General features: G+C 46.8%; 1 protein-coding gene across 4 annotated transcripts in view; it reads left to right on the top strand.

The window, feature by feature from the left end:
- The first annotated feature begins 4,956 nt into the window (after positions 1-4,956).
- Helz (helicase with zinc finger) overlaps positions 4,957-15,189 on the top strand; it is a 138,227-nt gene continuing 127,994 nt past the window's right edge. For 3 of the 4 annotated variants that reach the window (XM_032913924.1, XM_032913925.1, XM_032913921.1), the window contains exons 1-3: positions 4,957-5,033; positions 6,385-6,440; positions 11,516-11,572. The gene's annotated coding sequence lies outside the window, so the exon portion shown is untranslated. The remainder of the gene's footprint in view (positions 5,034-6,384; positions 6,441-11,515; positions 11,573-15,189) is intronic. The other variant, XM_032913923.1, reaches the window with a different exon arrangement.

Raw genomic sequence — 15,189 nt, 5'->3', positions numbered from 1 at the left:
TTATGGTGTGTGTGTGTGTGTGTAGAGCACATCGTGACATTCATGCAGATCAGAGGACGTGTTTTGAAGGTGTCGCTCTCCTTCCATTTGGGAAGAAGATACTGGGTCCTGGGGAAAACTTACATGGTTGGGCTGCAAGCGCCTTTAACCAATGAGCCATCTTGGAGTCCTGACAGTCTTTTCTTTTTTGCATCCTTTTAATTTTGCCATCTTTCGAACTGAATATTCTTATTCAAATTGTCTTCCCGCAATTAGCTTGGCTACACCTTACTTTCACCGTTCTTCATGTGATTTCCAACGTGTGTTGCTTGCTTTATGCCTAACACTCGCCGATGCTTGAACCTTATCTCCAGACGATGTAAGGAGAGCCTTGAAAAACGTTTACTTCACTAGTGGCCAACCTTCCCTGTTATCAAATGTTTCAATCATAGACATTTTATTTATTTATTCTTCCAATCATTATTATCTATTTCTTTTACTTTTTTTTTTTTTTTTTTTGGGTTTTTTTTTTTTTTTTTGAGCTGGGGACCGAACCCAGGGCCTTGCGCTTCCTAGGCAAGCGCTCTACCACTGAGCTAAATCCCCAACCCCTTCTTTTACTTTTTAAGATAGGGTTTGGTTATTCTGTTGAGACTGACTTAAAACTCCTAGATGCAAGAGAATTTGTCTTACCTTCCCATCATGCCTTGCCATTATTTCTTTTCCTTTCTTTTTCGCTTGTTTGTTTGAGACTGGTTCTCGCTAGATAGCTCTGGGTGACCTGCAACTCACTGTGTAGACTATGGTCTTGAACTCACGGAGATCCGCCCGTCTCTGCTTCTTAAGTGCTGTTATAAGCGCTCCATCGTGTCTGGCTTCCTTATTTCTTCATACCCGTCCTGTGTCCACCTTCTGAGGCCACCGTTCCTACTGGGCATTATCTAAGTTTCTGGGAATCTGAATCCCATTCTTCATGCTTGCTTTAACTGCTGAGCCATCTCAGTCTCTATTTGCAGAATTTTTCTAGAAACCCCTTTCGGGCTATCATGAGGTTATCTTCCACTGCAGGTAAATGCCTATTTTGTTAGGTGAAAAGGCCTCGTTAAACAAAACAGGGGAAGAAATATGGCTTATGCGTAAGACTCCTGCAACTTAAAATAAGACAGAGAGACAGCAGCAACCCCTTAGAGTTGTTACAGCAAAATGGGAATGGCCGTCAGGAGTGAGTGGAGAATCCAAACTACTGGAAACAAAGCCCTGAGCTGTGTAGATTCTCAAAAAAAATGGAGGCTGAAGAGCTGGGTGTAATGGGGCAGTGGGGGAGGTGAGGCAGGAAGATTGAGGGTTCTGGGCCAGCTCAACAAAAACACAAAGAGGGCAGGCAAGATGGCTCAGTGGGTAAAGAAAGGTGCCTGTTACCAAGCCTGGTGATCTGACATGGATCCTGAGGACCCACCCTGTAGGATAGAACTGTCTCTCACAGGATGGCGGCGGGTAAGAACATTTGCTGTACAAACATGGAGACCTGAGTTCACATTGCCAGCATGCACACAGAAAAAGCTGGGAAAAGAGGGGTGTGCCCATAACCATTGGACAGCAGACATGTGCAGATTCCGGAAGCTTCCTTTCCAGCCAGTCTAACTGAAACAGAGAGCTTTAGGGTCCCCGAGAGAGGATGACAGCTGATACCTTCTTCTGACCTCACCATATGTATATACTGATGTACATACACACACATATTGCACATACAAATCAAGCCAAAGAACAAGAAAACAAAGTAAAGCTGAATTGTAGTCAGGGAGCCTGGTGGTATATATTTGTAATCTCACGACTTGGGAAGCAGAGGCAGGACGATCAGGAGTCAGGGTTATTAGCTTCTAGCCTGCCTATTATAAGAACATTGGGTTTGAAGTGTCTATGAGAGATACCAGGAAGTTGATGATGCACAGACTCTCACACTCAGGAGGAAGCAGGAGAGTGTTAGAAAACGCCCAGGAATCCCTTTCTGGCGTGAACATTTAAATCCAGGAAAGAGGTGACTAGACAATATACCTGAAGGAGAGAGGCCTAGAGACTGAGTCCTGCCAGTCTTCAAACTAAGAAGGCGGGGCCGTGGGTGATGAGGGAGAAGAGAACACAGGGAAGGAAGAGAGAACCAGGGCTGCCGGTGTCAATCAGCTCAGAAGCAGAACAGAGTCAAGTTAACAGCAGCTGAGTTGCCCCTAGCTGAACGTGATCAGAGAAATCTGAGAAGATGGTCAGTCCGCTTCAGGCACCATCACTGTCTCCTTACCGACATGCGCTGATAAAAAGTTTGCCAGCAAACATTTGCTAAGCATCTATGGGAGTGGGGTCAGACGATTAAACAAATGGATGGTTTCTAATAATGGTAGAACGGAGTGGCTTGTCTCATTTCAGGGGACGGCAAAGGTCCTTTTGGAGGAGTGTCATGGACAGAGACCTGGATGATGAGATGATGACTGACAGATGGAGGGAAATATTTTTCTCAGGGGAGGGACTTGGGGTGGTGATGTCGGGAAGAGGGAGGCCACACGGGACTCATCATGGAGGGAGGGAAGGCAGGGCGATCTCATATTGAGCTTGTAGGCCACGGCTGGGAACTTAGGCCCGTCTCAATTGTGACGTGAAGACGTAAGGGGGGGGGTGTCCCACGGCCTGATTTGTATTTTACAAATGTAAAATACGAATGTCTATCTGAGTTGGTCAGATAGACATCAGGGTGTAAGGGCAGGCCCAGAGCGGGGAGTTAGGAGGGTCTCTCAGCACAGGTAACGGTGGCATCTGGGACAAGAACCTGCCAGAACTAGAGGCAGTGACATAAATGGAGCCTGTCTTTGGGCCGAAGCTTTTCTAAAGCAAAGAAAGACTACCTACCAAAGAGGCAGCTTGGCAGGCACAGCCCGTGTGCTTCGGTTGATTACTTACTTACAAGGAAGCTCAGATCGCCCACTTGAAGTTGCCAATCATTATATTAGTGCATCCTAGTGGCTAAAGAAGGGCAGGAACTGGAGGGGGAGCAACTAGGGTACCCTGGAGACAGGACGTGGGAACCTTCCTTGGCAGGGAGGAGAGCAAAGGGACAGGGAGGGGACACCTTGACCACCCTAGAGGTATCCAGAGCTCTTGGCTCCAGTCTCCAGCCCAATTGGAGCTTCTCAGGAGCTCGGCAAAGCGGTGACTCAGGGGAGGTTCCTCCCTTGGTTGCCTCTTCCTAGTCTGCTGGAATGACTCACCTGCTCCCTCCTTCAAGAGTGACCCGGGGCCAATGGTTTAACGAGTCCACACCTCACTGGTCTCTCCGGGCTGAGACAATGGAATGGTAGAGCTTTTGGCTCCCTACGGGCAGAGGTTGTTAGCAATCACCCCTGTAGCCCCCAAACACCTCTGGTGGGGTCCAGAGGTGCCTAAACAAGGCAGATCTAAGACTCTCCCCTTGCACCGAAAAGAGAGTGCTTACGTGATAATGCCTGTTGCCCACAGTATCTTTGAATTTAGAGAGTCACTTAACAGTATTTTGTTCGCAACCTTTGGCGTGTTGGAGATTTATTTATTTATTTATTTATTTATTTATTTATTCATTTATTTATGGGGATTAAACCCTCTCCAAAGCTAAACACAGCCTCTACCCGGAAGTCTCAGAGCATTTTCTTTTGGACACAAATCTTGCTCCGGGGAAGCGAGCATCTAGAGGTTCTCAAACTCAGCAAATGCTGACACTGGAGGAAGACAGCGTACAGGGTGGGGGTGGGGAGTTAATGAACAGACCTACATATCTGACAGGACAAGGGCTGCAAGAAGCTGGTACTTCAGGGAGCAAAGCGGGTGGTCACCTGAGCTAGGTGTCGCTCGTCTGAAGCAAACGGGAGGGGCGGGGAAAGCGCGGGGCTTGTCTTGCAACCAGAAAGCAGATGCCCGCGGGATGCTTGCAAAGGTCCGTTGCCGGCGCACGGTCGCCTCCTACTTCCTGCGTCCTGGTCGCCTCCAAGCCACTCTGGACATCCCCCTCCTCTCTCTGCCCGGAGCCAGCGTGGCGCCCGCCCTCTACCTTGTCCCGCCGCCTGGGGTCGCCGCCTTGTGGGAACAGGACAGTTGGAACGCGGTAGGCACTGCCCCCCAACCCGTCGGGGGGGGACCCCCTCCCGGCTCAGGCGCGCATCCATGCCCCACCCGGACCCTGCAGCCAGGTTCCCCTGAGTTACCTGCATGGGGAAGTCACAGTCCACAATTTGGACTCTAACCCGGCTGAGTCCTACGGAGCCCAATGCCACATTCCTAGGGGAGGGGTCCTTCCACCTAGAGGGTCGAGGATCACGTTACCCGCCGAGAGGAGGGGACCGTGCGAGGCTGAGTAAACTGGGGGTAAAAGTTGCATTTAGCTTAACCTCCCCAGACCCCAATTGTGCTTTGCGGGCCGGTTGACTCGGCGTTTCCTAAGTTCCTGGGATCCTAGGGGCCCAGAGTGGCTTCTAAGGATACCAACACTGTCCCCGCGCGCGGGTGCGACATGCGTGGCGGATGCCCCGGGGCGGGAAGCGCGAGCGTTAGCAAGGACCTGGAGCTGGGGGACCGCTCGCAGGCGTGCGCATGCATGCGCTCATGCATCCCTGCATACATCTATGCATCCGCTAGCCGGCTCGCACACCACCCGCGTCCGGGACACTCCGCGTTGATTGAATGCTGGAGTAGGGTATCTGGCACCTAGGGCAGGATCGTGGCGGAGCAGACAGCAGCTCTCGTAGGAGATAGGGGAGATAGGGGCAAGGGGGGAAGAGAGAGCACCCCAAAGGCACAGTTGGAAAACTGGGTGTGTGTGTGGGGGTGTTCCTTGAGAAGTCCCGCTGGCGCTGAAGGGGGCCGGGCTGGCCTCTGGGGCCAACTTTCCGGAGGGAGGTGCGGCCGGAGGGGGCGGCGCCGGCGGCGGGAGGCGGGAGTCGGGGGCCGAGGGGGAGTCACTTTAAAGGCTCTTTCTTACCCATAATGCTTTGTGGGGACGTTGACAAGTGGATCCAAGATGGCGTAGAAAGTAATGACAGGTAAGTCCTGACTTCCCCGTTCTCCGCTGCCCGGGTCGCTTCAGGAGCCTCCAGAGCCATCCGGGGAGAGGCCTGGACTCTCCTCGGGTGCTCAGGGTCCGGGACAGCGCGGCCCCGGGAACAGCGGGGGGTCCCGACGGCCGGCGGCAGGGCCTGGGGAGCGGGGCTCTCTCAGAGGCGAGGCCCGGACGCTGGAGCTGTTTACTGCTTCTTCCCCTCCTCAATCTCCTTTTCCCTCCGCTGGGGGGCTGAGGCGCCAGGGACCCAGGCGGTGGCCCGGAGGTCCTTGCACATGCCCGAGGCTCGGGGGAACCTGGGAGCCCGCGCGAGGCTGCTCCGGCACGGGCCGACCCGGGGTCCCCGCAAGCCCCGCGCCCCAGGGTCGCGGCTTAGGGTGGGGAGCGGGCGCCCTCCCACGCCGCGCGCGGTGCAGCCCTCCGGGTTAGCACTTCCATCCGGGGTGGGTCGGCGACCCCAGGGAAGGGGACAGCAGGAAAAGTGGGTCAGGGGGCGTCCTTCCCCAGCAGAGGGCTCTGCCCGAGATTCACTGTGGTCCCCCTCTCCCCGCCCCCCTTCTGGGACGTGCGTGGCCGGTGAACACATCTACAAAAACAAATGCACTATCTCTTCCTGGAGGTGTCTCAAAAGGGCCCTTTCTTTCCTTCTCTCTCTCTCTCTTTATCCTCAAGGGCTCGGACACTCAGTTCTAACTAGGAACTGATTTTTCTCCCCCAAAACGAGTTGAGTCTTCTGCCCCCTGGCCTTTGCCGAGGGTCCTCTCAGACAGGGCTTAAAGCCAGAGTCTTCAGATTGCTTTTGGGTTGGGAACCTTGTAAGTTTTTTTGTTGAACTCCGAAATTGGCATCCTTTCTTTCTTGCAAAGTTACACTTTTTTAGGCAAGCCATTAATGTAATCAAAAGTGTAACTCCAGAGATAGTGAATTCCGGGAGCAGCTGGGGGAAGAGGGAGACGTTATCTGGCCTAGTTTCTTCTTGATTTTGATTTTGCTCTTTCTTCACTCATATGAATAGCTTCCCCCCCTCCTTGATTTTTCCTCCCTCCTTTTATTTTTGAAAGCAAGACTAATAAATGCAGAATAGATGGATTTATTATGTTAAAGGTTGAAGACTATTTTCTAGTCTGTTGCTGAAAGAAAATATTTTCAATTTTAGGTAAAGGAGGCAAATTTTTTTCCCCTCTAGAGCTTCATACTGTACTTTTTTTTTTTTTAATAACTTTTTCCACTTGAAGTCTCTATGTTCTTTTGCTAAGGGGCTATAAAATGTTTGCTTCTGGTAGCAGCTTCAACTGGTGTTGCATAGCCATTTTCCACTTTTCTGTTTGCCCCAGGAATTGGATGAAGTAATTGATCACTAATGAACTACAGAGCCGGTGAGATGTACAAGGTGAGACTGAAGTTGAAAACTATGCCCTGTTGTTCCCCCTCTTTCTTGTAACCAACCCAAGGGGTCAGGCTGAAGCCCCTTTCCATGTAGATCAGCCCTAGCCAGTTGGGATCCGGGCAAGGCTAGATTTAGGAAAGACATACCATCCTTTTTAGTGGCTCCAACTTATTCCTACAGAGGGAAGCTTATGTCGCGCCAAATGTTATTTGAGGCTATCCTTGATCAGTGTCTTTTCCAGGAGTAATTATAGTTTGCCTCTTCACATTTCCTGGTGTAACCTTAATTGGATTTGATCTGTTTGCACGTCCGTTGCCTGCCCCACACTGGCTTAAGAAGTTGGGTAGATGAAGTCTGCACACCCATAGTTTGTGGGATACTTACGGGAGTGTATCCTTTATCATTGGGAGTGATATTTTTCCGCAAGCAAATGCTTCCATTTTTATTTTTCTTAGGTTTTTTTTGTTTGTTTGTTTGTTTGTTTGTTTCGTTGTGCTGGTATGTATGAGGCCTAATGACCTCACACATCCTAGGAAAGTGCAGAACCACTGAGCCACACCTTCAGCCCCTTCTGTTTTCTAGAAGGCTGAATAGTAAATGTCTGGTAGTACTTTAGAACAAAAAAACGAAAGTGTTAAATTCTCTGTTGATTAGGGGACATCACTTCTGATTATATATGGTGTGTAAATTCGGATTATTGTTTGATTTACCCCATGTAATACTGTGATTTGTGTGTGTGTGACAGAGAGAGAGAGAGAGAGACAGAGACAGAGACAGAGACAGAGAGACACACAGAGAGAAGGAAATGGTATCAGTATTGTAGCTTTGGCTGGCTAAGTAGGCAAGGCTGGCCTTGAACTCCCGAATGCTGGAATTAAAGTTATACCTGGTGTAATGCCTTGGTTTAAAGGACATTTGTATATTAGTGAACAGTTCGTACTGTGACCAGGGAGAGAGAAGCTTGTTACAGTTTTCAACCATTTTCTCAACCTAACAATACCTCACTGTGGCTGCTTTGGAGAAGTGTAAGTAATTATTATGGTCAGTTGGCTTATTGTAGATTTATTTAGGCCCACCCCCCACACATTTGGACATTTAGGTTTTAAAATCCTCACCAACTTTTCGTATCTAGTACCAGAATCAGCTGTACTCCCCAGCCCCTCAAGCTTCAAGCATATAGTTGTCACTTTGCCCTTAAAATACAGTAAGGGGGGTGGGAATTGGGAAAGCAAGGTGGACAGAGATCAGGGGTCTTCTAGCACATAGCACTTCCACTTGTGCTGAAACTCAGCAGTGCCTATTTTAATTTTAATTTTTGGCAGAGCAAATATAGAGTTTTAAATTTGTTTTCAGTGTGTGGATAGAGGCATATTCTTGCCTCGGACCTCCCAGTGTGAACTCCCCTCTTGTTTTGTTCGAAACAAATAGGTAGTTCTGTGGTTAGGAGCCACGGATCTGTTTTTTGCCCCAGAAGTGTTCACTTGTAGTTTAAAAGTTGAGTATTTACAGAGTAGGTAATCTTGCGGGGCTACTGTTCCTCAGCCTGACGTGTGTCCAGACATTCTTTTACAGTTTCCACACATGCACACAAGTGTTATTGTTCTCTTCCAAGTGAAGCTGCTGGTTGGCCACCAGGCATGTTACGTGAAGTATTCTAAAATGGGAAATACCACAGCGTCGAAGGCTCCTGTAGAGTAAAGACTGTCTTTGAGCTGAGTGAAGACATGACTTTCCTGGCTGTCTTTTGACTGATAAGCTCGGGCACTATTTTTAGGAAAGGTTGTGTTGTAGAAGAGTCCATTAATACAGTCTGGTACCTCTCTATTACCTTTTGCCATTGTTAGTAAGAAATTTCATCTTCAGATAGCTTAAATGAATTCAGTCATCGTCTTTAAAGTCTGCATATATATCCAGACTGTCCAGTTTTCAGTGGATTGGGGAACAATGCTAAACAGGAGAAGCCATTCCTGCTTGCGGAGGGCCTTGAGAAGCTCTAAGGTCTGCAGCCCATGCGCTGGCGAGATGGCTCAGTGGTTAAAAGCTCTTGCATAGGACCTGGATTCAGGTCGAAGCATCTACACAGTCACTTAGTATCATCTGTTCCAGGGGACCCAACACCCTATTCTGACCTCTGGGCACTAGGCACATACATATGTGATACACAGACATACATATACTCATCACATAAAATAAAAATGTCTAGAAAAAAATTATAAACTAGTGTTTTCATGAAGAGCTGAGACTAGTGCACAGGGATCCTCAGGGAGTTGACTAAATCTTATAAGTGCACCTGTGTTCTCTGTTCAGGTAGGCTCGACATTAACACTGAATGCAAATCAGCCCGTAATTGTCTGTCACTCAAATCCAAATGCAGGCCCAGTGCGAGAAATAAGATTCTTAGGGTTGTTTATTTTCATAAACTTAGGTAAACATGCTTGCAAACGTAATTGGGTTGCTAAGTCATATTTTGAGGTGTTTTCTAGAAGAGAGGGGTAATGTAGAGAGTGGCCACCTCAGCTTACTGGTCCCTTCAGTGTGTGGGGGCGTCAGGATAGCTTCTGGAGCGTGTGCTCGCCGCAGCACAAGACGCTGCTCCTGCCACTGCAGGGGTGGCTGAGCGAAGACTTTGTAAATCCACAGTCTGATACTCAGTATTCTTCTTTTTAAGACTACCACTGACACAGCATGAAGACTACCTGCATATATGTTACATTCGTGTTGTTTAATATATACATGCATATATGTAAATACTTAGGTTATATTCATGTCAAGTATTTGTTATACTTCTAGTTACCTGAAAGAAATGGGAAGTTTCCAATTTAAATCAAAGTCTTATCAACTTGTTCACACTTGTAAACATACTGGGTTCATTTCTCTAAGATCAGGAAGTCTGGTGAGACAGAAATTTGTCTTGCTTTTGAATAAAAGACATGATTCATCGTGTGTGTGTGTGTGTGTGTGTGTGTGTGTGTGTGTGTGTATCTAGAGTTTCAGTGTGTGTATGCATGTGTATGTGCAGAGGTCAAAAGACAGCGTTGTGGAGTCGGCTCTCTGGTTCCACCTTTCCATGGGATCTGCAGACTGACTCAGGCTGTCAGGCTTGGGCAGTGAGTACTGTTACCCCCGAGCCTCGCTCCTGTCCTCACCGGCTCTTGTACTGACTCTGCTCTGAAGTGTGAATGACTGTGAGTTTATCTCTGTGCCATACTTTCGTTGTCTTATCACGTCTGAATTGACCTTTTCACTTTTTACTCTGGTTTGTGGAAATACAGCTTATGGTGGAAGTGTTTTTGTAAACACAGCCTGTCAGGTGAATTTATAAATAATACAGTTTAAAAAATCATGCATGCATATGGTAAGTTAAATTGAGCAACACTTGAGTGTGTTTATGTATATAAATATATATGAATGTATATATGTATGTATGTGTGTGTATATATGTATATATATATGTATGTATATATATACATACACATACACATATACATACACATACATACATATATATACATATATATATATACATATACACACACACACACACACACACATATATATAGTTTAAAATAAAAAAGGGCCTGGAGAGCTAGTTGGCTCAGTGGTTAAGAATATTTGTTTCTCTTCTAGAGGACCTGAGTTTGCTACCCAGCACCCACATTGAGTGGCTTACAGCTGCCTATAACTCCATGGCTTCCATGGATAACTGTACGCATGTGGCTTTTACACAGACAAATTATATGTGTCATTTAGTTTTTGGAAGGCCTCTGATCCTAAAGTGTAAGGCAAGAGTGGAAGTGGAGTGAGAAGTTTAGCAGGCATGGGTTTGAAGTAGACACCGGATGCCTGTTCTGCTCTGCGGTGCTGAGAAGCATTGGTGACAAGCTACTGTGGAACTGTGCTATTAGTCTTAGACATTTAGCATAGGGTCAGGCTGGGGAAAGTTTTGTTTGTTCGTCTTTTATTTTCTGTTTTGTTTAATTATTTATTGTGTGTGCTTTGAGACAGGGTTTCTCTGTGTGGCTCTGGCTGTCCTGGAACTCTCTTTGTAGACCAGGCTGGCTTCGAACTCACAGAAAACTGCCTGCCTTTGCTTCTGCTGAGGTCTAACTAAGGTGCTCTTTTATCTCTGGTTAGTTTTACTTTCTCATTTCCTTTTTCTTTCCTTCCTTATTTTGAGACAGAATTTCATGTAGTCCAGGCTGGCTTTGAACTGTAGCTGAGGAAAACCTTGAACTTTTTTTTGTTTTGTTTTTTTTTTTTGAGACAGAACTTCTCTGTGTGGTCCTGCCTATCCTAAAACTTGTCTTTTAGACTAGGCTGGCCTCAAACCTACAGAGGTTTGCCTTCCTCTGCCTCCTGAGGGCTAAAATTAAAGGCATGTGCTACCACTGCCCAGAGAACAGTTTTTTTAAAAATAAAAGTGTTTTAGATTTTATTTTATGTATAGAATGTTTTATCTGTATGTGTGTTTTATCTGTATGTGTTCTACATGCATGTCTGGTGCTCTTGGAGACAGAAGAGGGCTCTGGATCCCCTAGAGGTGGAGTTACAGGTGGTGTGAGCCACCATGTGTGTTGGGAGCCCGAGTCCTCTGCAGGAACATTACATGCTGAGTCATCTCTCCATCCCTACCCCTGAACCTTTGATCCCCCTGCCTCACTTTCTTGAGTACTGGGGTTCCTGACATGTGTCTCTACTCTAGTTCCAGGACCTGAACTCAGGACCTTATGAATGCCAGGCCAGTACTCTACTCCCAACTTTCCTATTGCCCAGATGAGGAAGTGTAGTCCTGGAGAAACTGCCTCGCCCCAGGTTATGTGGCTCAGTGGTCGTGTGAAAGCCTTATCTTTGGAGTCTTGTGTCAGGCCATTTGGTCCATGACTACATCTGACTGAGTTACCAAATGCTGTGACTAGGGTAGAGACACTCCTCAATGACATGGCAATTGCTAATTTGTTCTTGTGACTTTGTTTTGGAGACAGGGTAGTGCTGTATGGCCCGGATCAAATGGGGCCTTAAATCATAGTGCTGCCCAGCTGGCAGTCTGTGGTGTTTAAAGGCTGTTTTCTCTCTTTCAGAAATTATAAAGAGCTCTGATGGGCGATTTGGGTGATACGCAGTGCAGTGACCTGCAGGTGAGTAGAGCTGGCTTAGGAGAGTGTCACCGAGGAGAAAAACCTCGGCAGTACCTGAAGAAGGGCTCGGGAGAGACTCCATCTCATCATTCCGTTTGTTAATTGTTAATATGCAAAGTGACCAGTTTCATGGTGACATTTTCATACCTATGGGTCATTGTACCTTGGCCGTGTTTGGAAACTTCATCTTGATAAGAATGTCTGGCTAGAAGGATGACATGGGACAAGGTGGAATGATGAGCAGCTTGGTCAGACAGGTGACCAGAACAGATTGGACAGAGCCAGCTCTCAAGGAACTGTCTGCCACGCTCTGTCAGTGTAGTGTGGCAACAGCAAGGAGGGAGGTTCTTCTCGTACTTTTATTCTGAGTGAGTAATGTCCTAGAGGCTCAGTTTTGTCTCATGTGATTGGAACTGGAGAGATCTGCCAGCTTCTATGTCAACATTCTTAAGTGCTAACCACCCTGTGTTCTGAAGGCCAAATATTGAATTGCTTTCTCTTTACATTGGGTCATGACTGTGTGTATATACACCCATACATATACAAACTTGTATAAAATGCATAGTGTGTATTTGTACATGCTCAGTTTGGAGGATTTAGATACTAAGAATATACCAGTAGAAACAAAAGGTGGGACTTTCTTCCTACATGCTATACTGCTTTTACTCGGCGCTGTATGTATGTATGTTTGTATGTATTTATGTATTTAATGTACATGAGTGCTCTATCTGCATGTATGCCAGCAGGCCAAAAGAGGGCATCAGATCCCATTACAGATGGTTGGGAGCCACCATGTGGTTGCTGGGAATTGAACTCAGGACCTCTGGAAGAGCAGTCAGTGCTCTTAACTGCTGAGTCATCTCCCCAGACCCTGGTAAAAATCTTAATCTCAGCAATCAGGAGATTGAGGTAGGAGAATGGGAGCTCAAGGCTACCTTCCACTGTTTAGCAAGTTCTAGGCCTGTTTAGGCTATATAAAACTCAATCTCAGAAAACCCAAATTTATATTTCTGTATCTCTTTGTATCACTGTTTTGTTCCCTTTTTTCTTTTGCAGTGCTGGGGATTAAACATAAGCCTCGGCCTGCCTGTCACGGGCTTTACCGTAACTGTGCCTCTAGCTCTGCGTTCTCCAGGAGGTCACTTGCTCACTCTCACTAGGGAGTTTGCTTCTGGCTCTGGGTGCCCTTGGACTGTGAGCTCACAGGACGCATGCTCTGTCAGCGGGCTCTAAACTTACTTTCCATGTCTTTTCAACAGCAGTCTTCTGTTAGGCGTACACTTCTGTTAGGTATAAACTTGAGTTTTTATCTTTTGTACTTTGTTCAAATGAACATTCTTTACTTTTAGTTTTGTTTTAAGAGAGACTTTTGCAGTGAAGCCCAGACTGTCTTTAAACTTAGGCTCCTCCCCTCTGCCTCTCCTGGGTTTTATTAGGATTACCAGAGCGTGCTGCCACACCTGGCTTTTCTGTCTGTTTAACTATCCTCAGGCTTCCTGGCCCTTGGTTCTTCCATGTGTTCACGTGTCTGTCTTTTACCTGCAACAGTCCACTGCTGAGTCAGAAATTGTTCCTGTGACTCCTGGAGACATGAACACAGCGGGTATACTTGTGAAGTTTACAGTAGCATGTGGCATTAACACACAGTTGTCTGAGTATGTGTGCAGTTAGTGTGATTTGTCTGCTGTGCAGATGGTTGGAAGTCTATGTCACGTGAATTATTGGCCACCGAAAAACTAAAATGGCCAGGTGGTGGTGGCATATTATTTAGGCCCAGCACTCAGAGCCAGTGGCAGGTGGATCTCTGTGAATTTGAGGCCAGCCTGGTTTACAAAGTGACTGCCAAGTCAGCGCGCACACACACACACACACACACACACACACAAACACAAAACTAGTTCAAAAAACTAAAAAACAAAACAAAACAACTTAAGAAAAAAAAGAAAGAAGAACTAAGATGGAGAAGGGCAGAGAGGGTCCTGCCTGTACTCTTGGGACTTGGGAAGACTAGAGAGTTACTAGCTGAAAGCTCTTGAACTATAAGGAATCTCAAGCCATCCTAAGATACTGCTTCACAATCTAATAAAAGCTGAAACTAGAGGGGCTGAGACAGGAGGATTGACCCTGTTTCAAAAGAAAAAATGGAAAACCGAGGTGGAGGTAACTATGGTCAGCCATCTCTCCCAGGAGTGCATACAAGCTCTGGGTGAGCGCACAGCAGAGGGATGCTCGCCCTGTTCCTTCTTGTGGCTGCTCGGCTCTCATTCCAGGCCCTTGCTTCCTGGGTGTATTGAGCTTTCCTTTTCTTTTACATTCATAGTGTGTGTGTGTGTGTGGGGGGGGGTAGCTCCTCTTCAGCTGGAGTGACGGTCTTGGTCAGCTACCTGACATTGGTGCTGGGAACTGAACTCTGGTGCTCTGCAGAGCAGAGCAGAGCATGCTCTGAACTTCTGAGCCATCTTTCCAGCCCCTGGAACTCTCTTAGTGTTGAAACTGTTTAGTGTTTGGGTTTATTACCCATAAATAGTTGTTTTTCTTTTTGACATTCCATTTCAAAATGTTCGCACTTTAAATTATGATATGCAATAATTTGATGCTTTAAAAACTTACTGGATGTTGGTGAACATTTCATGTTATAAATGTCAAATTTAAAAAAAAAAAAAAAAGGGGGCTGGAGAGGTGGCTCAGTGGTTAAGAGCACTGACTGCTCTTCCAGAGGTCCTGAGTTCAAATCCCAGCAACCACATGGTGGCTCACAACCATCTGTAATGAGATCCGATGCCCTCTTCTGGTGTGTCTGAAGACAGTGACAGTGTACTTATACATAATAATAAATAAAATCTTTCAAAAAAAAAGTCAAATTTTAAGTTGAGTATGGTGGTGCATGCCTTTATCTGAGAGCACATCTCTAGGATAAATTCTGGAGTATGCTATTATGTTTAAAGATACTTATATTAATGAGTGTTTGATAGATTTCGATGTATGTCATTTTGCAGTAGCACCCAGGGTGTCTTGCCAGTTTCTATGGTTAGAAATGCAGACTTTGCAGTTGCACTCTCAGGTTGGTAGGAGTCCATTGTCCTGTAAACATTCGTTTCTGGTTCAGTAGTATAAAATGGCTCTTGGAGCTCATTGACCTTTACTGTCGTGTTTACCTATTTGAGTCATCTTTGTCCTTTTCTGTTGCATTGTTACACAATCAAAGTTGATGTGGCTTTGCAGGGGAAGGCAAGTATAACCAGCTTCTAGATAATTGTTAGAGGATAGCCAGGCCAAGCTCAGTGAACATGCTTGTAATGAGGGTGTCGTCTGACTGCGTGAGAGGAATTGGGGATTGTGCTTAAAGGCGATGGTCAGGGATTCCAAGATTCAGCCTAGCAAGCACTTCCGGCCACATGTGACACAGGCTTCAGCCATCCTGGAGGCAAGCACAGGGGCGAAGCAGAGGGCTCGAGCTTGATTAGTTAGGGCTTCTGATGCCCCTTGTGGCTGAGGAAAGCAGTGTGGTAGACATCCCTAACTTACCATGCAAGCCTGCCTGCGTCCCAGCCTACCCTTTGCGTCCCGCTGGAAGGAACTAACCCTCTTGGTAAGAGGCACTAAGGAATGAAAGAACA

This window comes from Rattus rattus, chromosome 9, assembly GCF_011064425.1.
Source record: "Rattus rattus isolate New Zealand chromosome 9, Rrattus_CSIRO_v1, whole genome shotgun sequence".
Taxonomy (NCBI): domain Eukaryota; kingdom Metazoa; phylum Chordata; class Mammalia; order Rodentia; family Muridae; genus Rattus; species Rattus rattus.
Note: the sequence above shows the minus strand (reverse complement) of the source record. Positions and strands in the feature narration are given on the sequence as shown.